At 44.1% G+C, this 18,367-nt stretch overlaps 1 protein-coding gene across 5 annotated transcripts in view; it reads left to right on the forward strand.

Annotated features, from left to right (window-relative positions):
• Nucleotides 1-501: 501 nt before the first annotated feature.
• sar1b (secretion associated, Ras related GTPase 1B) overlaps nucleotides 502-18,367 on the forward strand; it is a 53,957-nt gene continuing 36,091 nt past the window's right edge. Inside the window, exons 1-2 of one of the 5 annotated variants that reach the window (XM_085995666.1) lie at nucleotides 535-723; nucleotides 4,787-4,876. The gene's annotated coding sequence lies outside the window, so the exon portion shown is untranslated. Of the gene's footprint in view, nucleotides 724-948; nucleotides 1,174-4,786; nucleotides 4,877-18,367 lie in introns of those variants that run through there. The other 4 variants (XM_085995668.1, XM_085995669.1, XM_085995670.1 and 1 more) reach the window with 4 other exon arrangements.

The raw sequence follows: 18,367 nt of genomic DNA on the forward strand, positions 1-18,367 counted from the left end.
TTGTGTAAAATCTGCATGTGCGCTATGACTTAATACTTCTTAGTAATTTTCAGCCTATGCTTTCCACAATTAGATATGTAATTTATAAAGCATTTTTGCGCTGCCAAAAACAAAGAAGATAATTTGCAAAGTACACTATTTTCAAGGTCATGCTATCAGAAACATTATGAGGCGCTTGTTTTATTGGAAAACAGTGATGTAGATTGTAAACCCACTAATACTTATTGTAGCTAAGAAAGATTTACGTTTTCACCAAAACAAAGCATGGATTTCACTGAAAAATCACAGGATCATTCATACCTGCCTAACCATCAGTCATTACATGAGTGACAACCACTGATTCCGGATTAAAATATGACCTATTTTGAGGTATCTGGCGCTTTAAAATATTTTGTAATAATTTATTTATCTTTAAATGGATTTGCACTCTTTCCGATTGTGAATCTCATTCTGCCTGTTGTCAGTTTGGCATTCCCCGCCCACCCCTGACGCTGAGCTCCTGTGATTGAAGGAGGTGGGCCGGTTTCACCCCGACGTGGCACACAGCGCCTGAGTGGGAATTGTTATCGGGTTGCACCGAGCGGAAGTGAAGCGGTCGCCATTGTTGTGTCGTGGCTCTGACGGCGCTCAGGTGATTGTGAGCAGCAGAAGGCAAGTGCACCTCGATCCCTCGGATAAAGTCCCCGCGCCCGGCCCCGGCCTCCTCCCGCTGACACTTTCCCGGTGAGTTTAATCCCCGCCTGGCGTTAGGCAGGCGGGCGGGGCGCGGGGTGGGTGGAAGTTTTCTCTCGGGGCTCCTGTCACCCTGGCGACCCCGGGACCCGTCTCCGTGGCGACCCCGGGACCTGGGAGCGCGCGGCGCTGGTGCGGCTGCGATTGCGAACCCCGCCGGGGGCCGGCGTCAAACAAAAGAGTCATCAGTGAAAGAAGCCGCGGCTTCAGCACCCTACGGCCCCCTCCCGCTTGCAGCTTTACTGATGAAGCGCAGCAGCTCTGAAATCGCAGTTATTTTAACCGACTCCCAGATTATTCCTGCTACACATTTTAGCTAAAAATGTAACGTCTCATCGCCTTCCTATAAATAAAAAAATATACACCAGACGGTTGTGCTTTCTCCTCCCTTCCGCCCCGCCTCCCGACCCGGCTTCTCTTGGATTTCAGGTGTTTTAAGAGGTAGAGATTTTAAATGTAGATCGTTTGTTTCGGGGGTTGAGTAAGTCGCCGCTCGGGTTCTGTCACTGAGCTGGTTTCACCACTTTGTTGTTAATCTTTTTCCTACAGCTTGCTTTGTGTATTGACAGAAATCCAAAATTTAAAACGGCAACAAAACACGTACTCATTTGTGTTGGTATTTAACTAATGCACTGTCAATCCTGCGAATTCTGGTGCAGGTGCAGTAAAACCCAGAAGAAAATTATATTTAAATTATAATCGGACATTTGGCTGTAATGAGGACTGAGTAGCGAGCTGCAGACTTTGAGTATTCAAACTAGGCTGGGTGTAAGGCATGTTCTTCAGCTCTTGGGCTTTGCTGCTGAGGTAGGGGCTCTGGAATAGGGTACAGCCAAGGCAGGGCAGTAGCAGTGACGATTTGGGGATGGCAGTGAAACCACAATATAAAAGTGATAAATGGTTTACTTGGGGGCTGCTGGTGATGAGTGCAATGTGGCTGCTGGTGTTGCCAACTCTGGAAAAGGGCATTAGGAGCCTTGCTATGGCAGTAAGAGAGGATACTGGGAGAATAGGCCTATAGTCCAGAAGAATGAGAGGTGATCTTATTGAAACATCCAAGATTCTTACAGGGCTTGACAAGGTAGATGCAGGGAGAATGTTTCCCCTGGCTGGGGAGTCTAGAACCAGGGGTCACAGTCTTGGAATAAGGGGTTGGCCATCTAGGACTGAGATGGGAAATTTCTTCACTCAGAGGGTGGTGAATCTTTGGAATTATCTACCCCAGAGGGCTGTGGAGGCTGTTTGTTGAGTATATACAAGACAGAGATTGATAGATTTTTGATTGTCAAGGGATATGGAGATAGTGCAGGAAAGTGGAGTTGAGTTAGAAGATCAGCCGTGATCTCATTGAATGGCGGAGCAGGCTCGAAGGGGCCAAATAGCCTACTCTTGCTCCTATTTCTTATGTTCTTATACAGTAGCTGGTCTTGAACATGGGGTACAGGAAGGGAAATCTTTATAGCATTTTCAGGACTGTAGGGTGGGGTGGGGTATAGTTGTGGATTGAGAGTTGGATGAGAATGGAACTGAGCAGAAATAGAAACAAGTTATTTAGTTTTGGCTCCATCTTTGAAACCCAGTCTACTAAATGAACTGTGCATTGTTTTCTCCCTTGATGGCCTAGCAGGGAAAAAAAAGCATCACTTGGCACAGCATTGAGCCAAACAAACGAGGGTGAAATTTCTCTTTTAATTAAAAAATGGGGGAATGTTTGTATTTTTCCATAGTTAATGACCAGCTAACAAAAGCCCACCTGATTTTGGTAATGGACAGTTAGTTACGAAGGAAAAACGGGGATTATCCCGCTTTTTATTAAAGGAGGAATTTTGTCCTCAGCTGGTCCCAGGTTTAATTGCTGGTCTGTGCTGGCTTGGCTTAGTTCAGTTAGGGTGCTGTAATTTCCATACCTTTTGAGTTAGGGAGGGGGAAATCAATGAGAGTTCCTGTTCTGATGGCTATTCAGTGACTCCTGTGAAAGTGTTAATGTCAGGTGAGAGCAGGATTGGAGTCAGTTGTGATGCCCTTTGAGGTTGAATAGCCCACCAAGACTCGCTGTTTAGGCTCACATATGCAGAATGGCCAAATGGGCCATGTATCGGACAACTGCCAAGGCTATGGAGAGTTTTGTTTGTATCTTCCCCCCCCCCCCCCCCTCTTTTATAACCTTCTTAATCACCTGTGCAGCTGGGGGAAGGGAGTAGTAGGTGACCAGTTTAACCTACCATTTGTGGTCAGTGTTTAGTTATATGCATGGTGTCACTTAATAAGTGAGCAATGTTGAAGGTGGCAAGCAGTCATTGTATTGGGTTTGTCAATTGTTTCTGTGCCTCACGGAAGCCTATCTGCTATAACAACAGCAGTGCAAACCATTCCTGTCTGTTCATTGCTGTTTGTGCTTTCAACTCTGAATAAATTCCCTTTAGCAAACAGAGTTCAGGGTTATCAATTCTACAATCACAGTGAGGAACTTAATGGGAGATTTGTATGGGTAGGCTAACTGGACTAATGGTCTTCTGCTGCCCAAAACAGAACTATGTAACCCAGAGGTACTATTTATGTTCGTTCAGTAAACTCTGATGCAAGCTCAAGTTACCTCGGTTGTTTTGCAAGTTTTAATTGCCTAAGGTTCCAGTGGAGCAGGCCCACCAGTACTTGTGCAAATTACTGTTCACTAGATAGTAATTACAAACAGGAAACCTGGATGATTTTATGCCCCTGCCCCAGGGTCAGCTTTTCTTCCTCATTTTCCACATTGATCAAGAATGAACTCTCAAGTTTGCTTGTTAAAAGTGTAAGAGGGAAATATGTCAATTTTTAAACTGTGCCTTATGACAGGGGATGGGTAGATAGACGGTGCAGACCCCTGAGATGCTGATGTGCGCTCTATGTAGCATCTTGTTAAATTATCCTCTCGGTGCTTATACCAGGAACCAGTTCATATGTCACAGAGCTTGAAGCTCTGAAATGCTTCACAGGTCATTCTTATATTCTTCTCTGAGGATTAGCTGTTCCTTAAAAAGGTGTAACACTGTAAACAGTGCACATCACTGTGTGACAGTGATTTTTTTTTTTGACTGTTGAAGTGTATCGGATTCACTCAGCTTGACGTAGACCGGCCAAGGATTTTTTTTCCGGTACATCAGTGGTGTCAGTGACCCATCCAGCATGTGTGATCTGCTATGTGTGCATGTTGTTGACCTTTGGTTCCTCATATGCAATAGGCAGCTGTTAGTCCTCTGTTGTGTAATACAAAACTGTCTATTACCCAGTCATTTCAATTAACTCTTTAAGGCCTTCTGATTGACAAGTTCCAACTTTTTATTCCTGGATTTGGGTCTAAAAGCCAGTTGTGAGCATATTTTTGGTGGGTCAAAAATGGAAACAAAGCATTTTTAATTAGAAAACTTCAGGTTTAATCAGTAAAACAACTTTGCACAAATGAGATACGTGTAAATAACAACAACTTGCAATTACTTAGTGCCTTTAACATAGGAAAACGTCCCAAGGTGTTTCACAGAAGCGTAAATCAGACAAAAATGGGCATAAAGCGAAAGCAGGAGATATTCGGAGAGGTGGCTAAAGGAATGATGAGAGGTGGGTTTTAAGAAGGAAAGGGAGTTGGAGAGGTGAAGAGGTTTCGGTTGGGAATTTCAGAGTGCAGGTTCTAAATGGGCAATGGCGCGGAAATACTTTAAGTAGATTTCTAAAAGGAGTTGATGTGCCTCATTATTTGAATCCTCAGTGCCTACTCCCCATGGAATGTTTGCATGTATCTACATGTGACTGTGCTATGTATTAATGTTGCCCAGCAGTACATTGAGTAGGTTCAGTGCCTTTTTCCCCCCACAAACAAGGAAAGCTGTGTGTATCACAGCAGAACTGCAGTGCGATGATGCTGACCATTCCAGCTTTTAACAGGGTTAACTCTAATTTTGGAATTTGGCTGCCTGTCGTGAGGGGGGGGGGGGGTGGAGCTAGTTATCAGGTTTTAATATAAAAGCATGGGACAAGGATTGAGTTTTAACATTTTCTTGCACCTCTCCCCAAAACGCAGGCCGTTGACTGAAGAATCACAAGTTCCATCCTCACCAAAGTACTAAGTGAAGATTTCAGTCAGTACATTTTGCTAACCCATCTGGTGCAAGTAAGTTATGTTATGCGTGTGTTTCTAGGACTGGAGCTTTTATTTTTATTTTTCAAGTGAGGGAACTGTAGCTTGCCGTGTATGCGTTCCTCCCATTTTAAAATACTATGAGCGTTCCCGTGTGTGGAAGTGCCATCCTGCTCTCGGTTTCTAGCACCCTTGTCATTTAACAGTGGGGACATGCTTTTTACAGCAATTGTATTGGATAAACAAATGAAGCACTGCGTGGGCTCGATGGGCCGAATGGCCCCCTCCTGTTCTGTACTATTCTGTAATTAGTCCCTTCGATGGCGGAGTGAATTTATCCAGCGAGTAGCTGAGCCATGAAGGTCAAGATGGTTCCAGGTTCAATCCCTGGTCTGTGTTGAGTTACAGTTGATCGCAACAATCCTGGGTTAGGGGGGGAAAAGTGTAACCAAGGTTCCCACTCCTGATTGCTATCCCGCAACCCCAGGTGGAAGTGCAGATGTGTGGCCACGGGGCAAGGAAAAAAATTCAGGCTTGACTGTGATGCCCTTGTACAGGAAACTCTTTATTATCCGGCACCAATGGGACCGGCGTGGTGCCGGTTTATCAAAAAGTCCGGATTACAGAGAGGTATAGTTAGAAGGTACAAGAGCTCCGTACACAGCAACAAATCCAGGCTTCCCTGTTGCTTAGCAACATGTGCAGGAACTCTGGCCACAGACCAAGCGTCCCTGTTGCTTAGCAACAAGTGCACAAACCCCAGTTACACAGCCACAGATCCAGGAACTGCCACTAATATATGAAGTAAAACTTACCTGAACCTACTCCTGCATTTTGCCGGTTAACAGAGATTTCCGATTATTTAGGTGCCGGTTAAAAGAGAGTTTCCTGTAATGCAAGCACTCAGTCAAGGCTCGCCCATGAATAACGGCAGCTTGGCGAGGTACTGGAGTTGTGCCTGTGTAACCATACTGCAGCAAGGAGCCATCGTCTTCAGCAAATGAGACAATTGTTGAGAAGAAAAATGCAGCATCTCTGTTGCGCTGAGTGATTCAGGTCAAGTCTGTGCTGAGTTATCTGATCTCAGCCAGGCCTCGGCACCCTGGGTTAGGGAAGTGAAAAATTAGCCAGCTTTCCAGCTTCTGATTACTATATAGTGATGCTCTACACTGGAAGTCCTGTGTGTGTTATATCATCAGGTCAGGAAGGGGCTCATCTGTAACAGCTCAAAATGGAATAACCACTTGTGAATCCCCCACCGACAGCTATGTAAGGATAATGTAATGTTTCCATTCTTGACGCATTAAAAAAAGTGTTTCTTAAAATGTAAATGTCCCTGGTGGATAGGCAGTTTCTGCACTGTATGCAGGTTCTCTTCCTTGAATAAATATCCAAACACACTTCCATTGTGAAATTTTAATCTGTTGCAAAATGTTCTTTTGAATGTGAATTTATGTAGTTTTTATTTTTCCTCCAATTTTCTTGTACCTTTTCTGAAGTCAGTGACTAATGCTAAGGTACATTTTCATAGGCACCAGCAGCCCTATATTATGTTACCCAAGCAGTTATTCTTCGCAAGAACATTGATTGGTGGCTGGCTATTTAGTAGTGAGGAGCACTCTCAACCAAGCCTAATTCTGGCCTCGCTCAGTATCCGCAGATATGCACCTTCCATCAGGGATTGTTTGAAACTATTGAGTATGAGCTCTGGCATCTAGTTTTAAAAAATCAAATACTATTGTGCGTATAAAATACTATCTACAGTGTGGGAACACAATGTGAAGAAGTAGTAGAACGCAGTTTTAATGTGTGGTGTTCTCCTTCCCACCCAGCTGAGTTCCCAGTCTCAGCTACAGTAAAGGCTCCAGGCCCAAGCGCACTTTGATCAGGAAATAGAGGGGGATTGGGAGAGGGAGCACCCTCGCACTTCACTGTTGGAGTCGGACTGGCAGAAACTTGAGACAAGGTTGTTCACCTTCTTGGTTGTAGTTGGAGCGTAGCTGAGGATAAAATATGGGGGCTTTGTTGCAAAAAAGAGGCAAATGAAAATATCAATCTTTGGGGTGGGATAGTATAGTAACATCATTGAAAATTAGTTGAATTAATGTAAATGCAACATGTACTGTACATATGATTTTTGACAAACAGAACAATTATGGGGTTGTGGCGGCATGTAGGCAGTGTAGATGAAAGCATAAAATTACAAAGGGATATTGATAGATTAAGTGAATGGGCAAAACTGTGGCAAATGGATTTCAATGTAGGCAAATGCGAGGTCATCCACTTTGGACCTAAAAAGGATAGAACAGGGTACTTTCTAAATGGTGAAAAGCTAGAAACAGTGGAGGCCCAAAGAGACTTGGGGGTCCAGGTATATAGATCATTAAAATGAACAGGTACAGAAAATAATCAAAAAGGCCAATGGGATGCTGGCCTTTATATCTAGAGGACTAGAATACAAGGGGGTAGAAGTTATGCTGCAGCTATACAAAACCCTGGTTAGACCACACCTGGAGTACTGTGAGCAGTTCTGGGCACCACACCTTAGGAAGGATATATTGGCCATGGAGGGAGTGCAGCGTAGGTTTACCAGAAAGATACCCAGACTTCAAGGGTTAAGTTATGAGGAGAGATTACACACATTAGGAATAAAAACAGAAAATGCTGTAAATACTCAGCAAGTCCGGCAGCATCTGTGGAGAGAGAGAAACAGAGTTAACATTTCGGGTCGATGACCTTTCGTCAGAACTCTGTTTCTCTCTCCACAGTTGCTGCCTGACCTGCTGAGTATTTCCACCATTTTCTGTTTTTATTTCAGATTTCCAGCAGCCGCAGTATTTTGCTTTATTACACAAATTAGGGTTGTATGCCCTAGAATTTGAAGGTTAAGGGGTGATCTGATCGAAGATTTCAAGATATTAAGGGGAACAGTTAGGGTAGATAGAGGGAAACTATTTCTGCTGGTTGGGGAGTCTAGGACTGGGGGCACAGTCTAAAAATTAGAGCCAGACCTTTCAGGAGTGAAATTAGGAAACACTTCTACACAGAGTGGTAGAAGTTTGGAACTCTCTTCCGCGAACTGCAATTGATGCTAGATCAATTGTTAATTTTAAATCTGAGATTGATCGGTTTTTGCTAACCAAAGGTATTAAGGGATAGGGGCCAAAGGCGGGTATATGGAGTTAGGTCGCAGATCAGCCATGATCTCATTGAATGGCGGAACAGGCTCGAGGGGCTGAATGGCCTACTCATGTCCCTATGTGGTCTCTATCTTTAGATTATGTCCTTGGTACAGTAATTATTCAGTAGAAGTAGCAAAAATGATGTGAAAACATCTCTGCCTGGTATTGACTGTGACCCAGCTAACACGAAACAAGGACAAAGATTTACTGTCATTTTAGTTTTGTGATGACCAATTCCTGTACATGGAGAGAGGCCAAATTGAAAAGGGATACTTTTTGCTGTTTCTCAAGAAAAAAGCATTTCCTTGCCCTGATTGCCTGTGTTGCAGGCACAAGCTGTCTTTTACAAGGACATAACATGTTTGTAAACACACTCCCACTTGGGCGTTTAATTTTGGAGTGCGCAGAAGAGGTGTAGGAAAAGCTGGGTGCCCCACCACTGAAAATCCATATCTAAAGTTCACTGAAATGTAAGCCGTAACTTGTGAGCTTGCTTTCTGCCTCAACTGCCGAAGTAGTTTCAGTATTTCACCAGCTTTCTAGCATCCTCTAATGGTATGGAGTCCTGCAGCAGCTGAGTGTTGAGCAAACCTGTGCGTTTCGAGGCACTGGCAGGTTTGATCCCTTTGGCCACAAGAGTTGCGTGAGCTTCTGAAAATCAAATCAGATACCCAGGCTCTACAAAACTAAAACATGAAAGTGAAAATTAACCTCGGGTATCCCCACCTCCTGACCGGAATTGTAAAGCACTGTTGCTTGCAGACATGTTGTTTGCCTTCCATCCTTCAATTTTTCTATTCATTAAGAACATAAGAAATAGGAGCAGGCGTAGGCCCCTCGAGCCTGCTCCGCCATTCAATAAGATCATGGCTGAACTTCTATATCAATTCCACTTTCCTGCCCGATCCCCATATCCCTTGATTCCCTTAGTGCCCAAAAATCTATCGATCTCAGTCTTGAATATACTCATCGACTGAGCAGCCACAGTCGTCTGGGGTAGTGAATTCCAAAGATTCACAACCCTCCGAGTGAAGAAATTTCTCCTCATCTCAGTCCTAAATGGCCGACCCCTTATCCTGAGACGATGACCCCTTATCCTGAGATGATAACCCCTAGTTCTAGACTCCCCAGCCAGGGGAAACAACTTCTCAACATCTAATTATTTTCCAGCTTGTCTTTTTTCTCTCTCCAAAACAGTGATTTGTGCTGCAATGGCCCAGAAATTCGGGTCGGAGGCTTCCCGCACGTGCAAGCCTCTGACCTGCACTTACCTAGCGCGCCGGCCGTTGTGCTGTGGGCCCGCGTGGGATTCCGATCCTGGGCCTCCTCCAACTGCCAGCGCGCAGTGCTTGCGTATCCCAGGGGCGCAGTTAGTTCGAAGTGGGCCACGGAGAGCCAATGGTAGCAGGGAATCTGTATTCATAGATTTGACAGGAAGAGCTGTCAAATCTATGAATACAATTCAGCCCCAAAACATCACTAAAACTTCAATTTTTTTTTTAAATCACATTTTTAAAATAACTATAAATTACATAAAATAACTTTTAAACTAATTTAAATTTTTGAAAAATTAATTACGGTTTCTAATAGGGCTAAAAATAAACTTACCTTTCTTTAAAGTATTTATAAAAATAATAAACCTGTGGAAAAAATGTTTTAATTTAACTTAATTCACCACTTACCTTGTTAAAAGCAGGCCTTGCGACTGCTTTTTAGAAGCGTAGCTCCTGGAGACTTACCCTCCCGGAGAAACTTGCAAAAAAAACGGAAGTTCCAGGCGTACACGCTGCCTTTCCGGCGCACGCGTTCGACCTGTGAACCCCTTCCTTTAAGGGAACGGAAGTTCCGGTTTCCCGCGCATGCACAGTGCATGCACGAAACCGGCACTTTCGTTGGGCCTACGCGTGAGTACCCAGCGCGTACTCACCCGTGGGGGCCCGAAGTTCTGGCCCCATATGTTTCCCCATATGTTGGAAGTTGTCTGGTATCCTTCCCATATGGCTAGACAGGGAGCATCAATGTTTTGTTAGATCATGGGTTGTTGTTATAGCTGAGACTAATGTTAACCTCATGTGGCATCCACAAACTTCCACTTTCTCAGGAGATACTAGATAATGATCAGGAGCAGAAGCCCTGGCTGATGTTTCCCACCCTCTCTTCCATGGCCAATTGCTATTAAGGCCAATTGAAATGGCCCCATCAGCAACCTGGCTGACATCATCTAACTCAGCCCAAGGTTTGAGATCTTCCTAGTGTCTGACTCCATCTCACCATGTGACAAATTTGCTACTGTGTTGGTTGGTTGGAGGGGGGGTGGGGTGTATTGGTGACTGTGCCAGTGTTTCAAAGCAGGTTGTCCTCCAGAGTTATTGCTCAGTTGGATGGCTCTGCACTCAGCGCTATTTAGTTAATCAAATGAAGAATACCAGATTTAAATACAAAACCGGTTGACCTACTAATGCACGTGCAGGATTTTAACTCTGCAGGCTTGGAGAGTTTATCATAATGGGGTGAAAAAACACCAACCCGTTTTGACTGACTTCATGATCACTTAGCAGGTCAGATCTGACGTGATGATATTTGTTAATGGCAATGCAAAAAAGCGAGTAACATTGCTGTTATATGAAGCTTTATATATGTGGAATGTGCAGGACTGAACGACACCGTCACTTTTATTACCATTTAATTAAAGTGACTTAAATGCTGTCGAATGCTTGTTTTGAATACACAGTTCTCTTGTGAAATGCTGATTCATGCTAGGGTACAATCCCACAAGTGGTGTTGGCTCTCCGATACCTCTCCCAATTTGCCATTCTTCACGTAGGGGACTGAAGAGTGAAGCTCATTGGCTATTTTATCACTGGAAGCCTCACAGCTGGTGGTGAGCCTATCGCCACTTGTCTTCCACACAGTATTACTTCCACCAAGAGACCCTGGAAAATGATCAAGGTTTTTCTGGCCGATGCATATTTTTCCTTTTCCCTTCCAGTAGTTTGAGGATGCTAGGTTTAGACTCGCTCTTCCCCTGCCACCTTGGCTGGGGTCATGGCAGCCATCGCAACTGAGCCCAATCCAGGACTTCCTAACCTCTCCACACCTCCAGTAGGACCATGGAATAGTGATCAGGGGTGGAAACCTTGATCAATGAATGCATTCAAAACAGTTTCCTAGAGCTGTATGTCATGGAACCAACCAGGGAACTGTCTATTTTAGGTCTAGTTTTGTGTAATGAGACAGGGTTAATTAGTAATCTCATAGTAAAGGATCCTCGAGGGAAGAGTGATCATAATATGATAAGAATGTCACTCAAACTTAATGTGAAATTCTAAGTCCAAAACTAAAGTCTAAAACTTAAATAAAGCCAATTACGTAGGTATGAGGGGCGAGTTGGCTATGGTAGATTGGGACACTAGATTAAAAGGTATGACAGTAGATAAGCAGTGGAAAACATTTAAAGAAATATTCTCAATGAATATGCATTCCATTGAGAAATGAAAAATTCCATGGGAAAAGTGATCCAACCGTGGCTAACTAAAGCAGTTAAGGATAGTATTAGATTAAAAGAGGCTTAAAATGTTGTGAAGAATAGTAGTAAGCCTGATGATTGGAGGAGCTTTAGAAACCAGCAGAAGATGACCAAAAAATTGATGAGGGCAAAAATGGAATATGAGAGTAAATTAGCAAGAAATATAAGAACAGACTGTGAGAGCTTCTACAAGTATGTAAAAAGGAAGAGAGTAGCAAAAGCAAGCATTTGTCCCTTAGAGGCTGAGACAGGAGAACTTGTATTGGGGAACAAGGAAATGGCAGTGACCTTAAATAAATATTTTGTACCCGTCTTCACAGTAGAAGACACAAAATGTATACCAAAAATAGTGGGGAACCAAGGGGCTAATGAGGAACTTAAAGTAATTAATATCAGTAGAGAAAAAGTACTTGGGGGAAACTAATGGGACTACATCCTAGGGTTCTAAAAGAGTGGATGATCCATATCGGCCCTCTCCTGCGGTCCCCACCATCACTGAAGCCAGTCTTCAGCCAATTCGATTCACTCCACATGATATCAAGAAACGGCTGAGCACACTGGATACAGTAAAGGCTATGGGCTCCGACAACATCCCAGCTATCGTGCTGAAGATTTGTGCTCCAGAACTAGCCGCACCTCTAGCCAAGCTGTTCCAGTACAGCTACAACACTGGCATCTATCCGACAATATGGAAAACTGCCCGGTTGTGTCCTGTCCACAAAAAGCAGGACAAATCCAATCCGGCCAATTACTGCCCCATCAGTCTATTCTCGATCATCAGCAAAGTGATGGAAGGTGTCATTAACAGTGCTATCAAGCGGCACTTGCCATTCTCTTCTAATACATCTCCTCCAGCTCAGTGGGACAGCCCTTGCTTGGTTCCACTCCGAGTGTAGCCATACTATATCTTGCAACGACTTCTCTTCCTGCCCACACCATCACCTCTGCAGTTCTCCAAGGATCCATTCTTAACCCCCTTGTCGTCTTCATCTACGTGCTGCCCCTTGGTGACATAATCTGCAAATATGGGGTCAGCTTCTACGTGTACACTGATGACACCCGGCACTACCTCTCTATTGTTGTTCTGCTCGTCTGACGTTAGTCTTGGATGAACCAAAAACTCCTCCAGCTAAACATTGGGAAGACTGAAGCCACTGTTTTCACTGCCCACCCCACACATAATTCCGTACCCTTGCTACTGGCTCCATCCCCTCCACAGCCTCTGTCTCGAGCTAAACTAACCTGTTTGCAACCTCGGCTTCCAATTTGACCTTGAGCTGAATATCCAAACTTGTATGCTCCCCATCACAAAGACTACCTACTTCCACCTATGTAATGTTGACCACCTCCGCTTCTACCTCAGTCCATTTGGCACTGACACCCATGCCTTTGTCTTTTCCAGACTTACTATTTCAGTGCTTTCCTGGCTGGACTCCCATGCTCCACCCTCTGTAAGCTTCAGTTCATCTACAACTCCGTTGCCTGTATCCACTCCCACACCAAGTCCTGCTCACCTATCACCCAGTCCTCACTGACCTACATTGGTTCCCAGTCCCCCCAATACCTCACATTGAAGATTCTTATCCTCATATTTAAATCTCTGCATGGCTTTACACCTCCCTATACCTGAAACCTCTTCCAGCCCTAAACCCCCCCCCCCCCCCCCCAAAATTATCAGATCAACTTTTGTTCTAGTGTTGGGCTAGGCGAGAGGTTTAACTAATGTTGCTCTGAACGTGGATGTTAAGTTGGTGACTGAATTCATTCTGGATCCTGTTGTTGGAAATGGTTAGTGTGGGAAAACAGCCTAGACTAATGCCACCATTTTAAACCTCTTAAAATAAAAGATGATGGATGACCTTCAACTTTATTTTCCTGGTCTAGCTACTGTGCCAACTGCTTACTTGCCCTCGATTATTCAAATTTAAAAAGAGATCGAGTAACCCATTGAGTCTACAGTATGTAATTGCTAATGACAATTGTAACTAAACAGCTGCATCATAAATAATACTGTGCCAGAATAATTTAAGCATACCACAACAGGAAGTGCAATTCCTATCGTCATTTCACAAGGGGGTGGGGGAGTTGGGATTCTCACTACAGTACTTTTTTTTTCTAATTATGTTAAAAGTGTAATGGAGATGGTGCTACATTAGGATGTGAGTCCAGTTATACTGAGAGAGCGCCCATGACTCTTGTGTCGTAATGTCTCAGACTTCATTTCAACTAGGCTTTTTATCATTCCACCCCAGCACTCCTGATCTCTTTCCATGGCTTAGTATCTGCTTCCCACTTTATTTTGGTGTATGAAGCCCCCTGGGTTTTTTCTTTACATTAAAGGCACTAAATCTGTCTCTCTCTGTGTCTCTCTAACGTTATAGAGCGTACCTACACATATGTTATATCAAAAGAAAGGTTATGATCAGGGGAGTGTCATAGGCATTTTTACTTTTTGGTCAGACAAAAATTGTTCGGACAGTATACAAAAATCTGCTCGTTAGCAGTTGACCAATCCTACCGCTCATTAGCGTTGAGTGACGTGATGGTTGACCAATCCTACAGTTCAGTGACCTGATGGTTGACCAATTGGTGCGTCACGGGGGGCGTTTCATTCAGTGTGTGGGCGGGCCTAATCCTGCAGCCTCCCGAAACGTCGCCGCCATTTTTTTCATACCGACAGCACCAGCACAACAAACCCCCACATTGCGGCTCCAGCACAGTATCCTGCTCCCAGCCCGCCGGAGCGGGAGGTGAGTTGGGCTCACTCGGGCCGGCCCTGACAACCGCTCGGCCTGAGACACAGAGCGGGGGAGCAGCAGCGGCCGGCCGTCAACCGCGCGGTCATGTAAACTGCCATTCCACAAAAAAGCCTAGGCAACGCCGGGCCCCCCCCAGCTAGTATACATATATTGCAAGTTGTCATGCATGCCCTAGAATGCATAATATTTACACCACAAAACTTGGTGTAAGGGTGACTGATGCTGCCCACACTTGTATTGTCTGTTCACTAATTTGCTAGATTTGGTGGCTGAAGAGAATTGTCATCTTTTCCATATCCCATCAGGCTTTTATTGCAGTTCCACTTTATAGCAGAATCGTGGCTCTCTCATCATCAGAAGTTTGTCTCATGGTTTGATAAAAATCTTAAACACCTCTCTCGGGTTCTTGGTTCCTAGTTTGGACAATCCTACCAGTGTCTTTGGTACGGACTGTGCACTGCCTACATCTTAAACAACTGCAGAAAATGCCGTTGCACCTGTTGTGTATTTCCAGCATTTTCTGTTTTTGTTCTAGGTTTCCAGCATTCAGTTTTTTTTAATTTTTTTAATCATCTGTATATTATTGGTGATGGATGAAGCCCTGTATCTTTGCTAATTGTGCTTCAATGTTACCATAAAATTGTCAAATATTTGTAGTAAGCAGCAGTTTTTAGCTGCAGACTAGTAGTGGCTTCTGTCACCTTCAGCTTTGTAGTGTGAACAACACTTTTTTTTCCTGTAAAAGCTGGAATGCTTCTTGCTATTATTGAAGTACAAATTAAGGAGCTGCATTTGCTTGTTGGCTACAATAATGAAAAATAAATATACAGGAAACTCTTGTTTAAACGGCACCTAAATATCCGGAATCCTCTATTAACCGGCAAAATTCATACTCCGAAAACAACAACTCAATAACTGGAAATGTTGCCGAGTCCGAGTCTCCCGCGGTGGCCGAGTTAGTCAGCCTGCCACTACTCGGCTTCTTGGCGCTGTCGGAAGTCCGAACACCTCAATAACAGGATTCTGACTCTCCTGCACTGTATACAGTCGTTTACTGTATAAGTTTTGTTTTACTGTTAAGTAATTAGAGTTATGGATTACCCTCAACTGGCAGTACTGTACTTTAATCAAGCATCTTCCACCATCCATTTAACACAACATTCTGTAGGTGAGTACCCAATTACTGTATACTGCACATTTCTTGATTTTTTAATTTTTGTTTGTTAAAAATAGCCTCGGTAGATAACCCTCTCCGTCATCCGGAATTTTTGATCAACCGGCACCATCCCGGTCTCGTCGGTGCCAGATACCAAAGAGTTTCCTGTATTAGAATTTATTTAGTACTAATATCCTGTTTTCACTCGGTTGCCTTGGGAGTTGGGGAGAAATTTTGGAATTCCATTTTTGAAGTTGTAGCTTGAGGTTATATACGTCCTTCAGGAGATTGAGTACAGTCGAGGAGCATAAATGGCAGTGCAGATTTTATATGGTCTGTTGGAAGAAGTGGGTTTGATAGGCCAAATGGTATTTCTTCTACTTGGTTTTTTAAGGAAACAATGTTAAAGCAGTCATTACAGTATTGATACTGTACTGTTAGATACTGTAGGAAAAAATTAACAGGCACTTGGAGAGATTTAAGCTAATTAAGGAGAACCAACACTAATTTGTAAAAGGCAGATTGTGTTTGACTAACCTAATTGAATTTTTTGATGAAGTAACAAGGAGGATTGATGAAGGGAATGCCATGGATGTTGTCTACATGGATTTTCAGAAGGTGTTTGACAAAGTACCACATAGAAGGCTAGTTAACAAAATTGAGGCTCATGGAATAGGTGGGTCAGTAGCTGCTTGATTAAGGAATTGGCTTAAGGATAGAGAACAGCAAGTTGTGGTAAATGGCTGTTTTTCAGACTGGAGGATGGTAGACAGTGGTGTTCCCCAAGGGTCAGTGCTGGGGCCACTGCTTTTTTTGATATATATAAATGGCCTGGATATTGGAATACAGAGTAGAATTTCTAAATTTGCCGATGACACCAAACTTGGGGGTGTGGCAAACGGTGAGGATGATACCAATTGACTGCAACAGGACATAGAAAGGCAGCAGAATGGGCAGACAAGTGGCAGATGGAATTTAATACAGAGAAGTGTGAGGTGATGCATTTTGGCAGAAGGAACAGGGAGGGGCAATATACACTTAATGGCACAGTTTTAAAGAGTGTGCAGGGACAGAGGGACCTGGGAGTTAATGTGCATAGGTCCCTGAAAGTGGCAGAACATATTGAGAGTGGTTAGCAAAGCATATGGGATCTTGGGCTTCATAGAGGTATTGAGGACAAAAGTAGAGAAGTTATGCTGAACCTTTTTATAAAGCACTGGTTCGGCCACAACTGGAGTATTGCATCCAGTTCTGGTCACCACACTTTAGGAAGGATGTGAAGGCCCTTGAGAGGGTGCAGAGGAGATTTACCAGAATGGTTCTGGGGATGGGGGATCTTAGCTACAAGGACAGGTTGGAGAAGCTGGATTTGTTTCATTCGAGCAAAGGAGGTTGAGGGGTGATTTGATAGAGGTGCACAAGATTATGACGGGTTTGAATAGGCTAAACGGGGAAAGGCTATTCCCACTGGTTGATGGTACAAGGACTAGGGGACACAGATTTACGGTTTTGAGCAAGAGATACAGGGGGGACGTGAGGGAAAACAATTTTACGCAGCGAGTGGTGAGGACCTGGAACTCGCTGCTGACGGAAGTGGTGGAAGCAGAGACACTTAATGTTTTTAAGGGGAGACTGGATAGGCACTTGCAGGGCTACACGGATAGAGCGGGGGAATGGGACTGACTGGATTACTCTGCAGAGAGCTGGCACGGTCTCGATGGGCCGAATGGCCTCCTGTGCTGTTATGACTCTGACTTGGCATTTTCCTAGCAGCAGGATCTATGTGTGTGATTTTAATTTAAAAAAAATACTGATTAGGGTTTGTGTGCTACACTAAAGGAATGATGCATGATCCTGGCTGTTTAGAACATAAGAAATAGGAGCAGGAGTAGGCCAATCGGCCCCTCGAGCCTGCTCCGCCATTCAATAAGATCATGGCTGATCTGATCCTAACTGCCAATCTACTATCACAGAACCATCTCCTGAATCTAACAGAATTAGACACATGAAATAGGAGCAGGATCAGGCTACACGGCCCCTGGGCCCGCTCCGCTACCCACAGGGCCATGACTGATCCGAACCTAGACTCATGTCCAAATTCCTGCCCGTTGCCCGTAACCCTTAATTCCCTTTACTTCTAGGAAACTGTCTATTTCTGTTTTAAATTTATGTAATGATGTAGCTTCTACAGCTTTTTGGGGCAGCATATTCCATGGACCTACCACCCTCTGTGTGAAGTAGTTCCTCCTCATCTCAGTTTTGAAAGAGCAGCCCCTTATTCTAAGACTATGCCCCCTAGTTCTAGTTTCACCCATCATCGGGAACATCCTCCCCGCATCCACCCGATCCAACCCCTTCACAATCTTATATGTTTCAATAAGATCGCCTCTCATTCTTCTGAACTCCAATGAGTAGAGTCCCAATCTACTCAACCTCTCCTCATATGTCCATCCCCTCATCCCCGGGATTAACCGAGTGAACCTTCTTTGTACTGACTCGAGAGCAAGTATGTCTTTTCTTAAGTATGGACACCAAAACTGTATGCAGCATTCCAGGTGCGGTCTCACCAATACCTTGTACAACTGAAGCAATACCTCCCTATATTTTTATATTCTATCCCCCTAGCAATGAAAGCCAACATTCCATTGGCCGCCTTAATCACTTGCTACACCTGCATACTAACCTTTTGAGCTTCGTGCACCAGGACCCCCAGATCCCTTTGTACTTCAGTACTTTCCAGTTTCTTGCCATTAAGATAATAACTTGCTCTACGATTTTTCCTGCCAAAGTGCATAACCTCACACTTTCCAGTATTGTATTCCATCTGCCAAATCTCTGCCCACTTAATTAGCCTGTCTATGTCCCCTTGCAGGTTTTTTATGTCCTCCTCACTCACTACTT

This window comes from Somniosus microcephalus, chromosome 8 (assembly GCF_052327205.1).
Source record: "Somniosus microcephalus isolate GS21.2 chromosome 8, FLI_Smic_1.0, whole genome shotgun sequence".
NCBI lineage: Eukaryota > Metazoa > Chordata > Chondrichthyes > Squaliformes > Somniosidae > Somniosus > Somniosus microcephalus.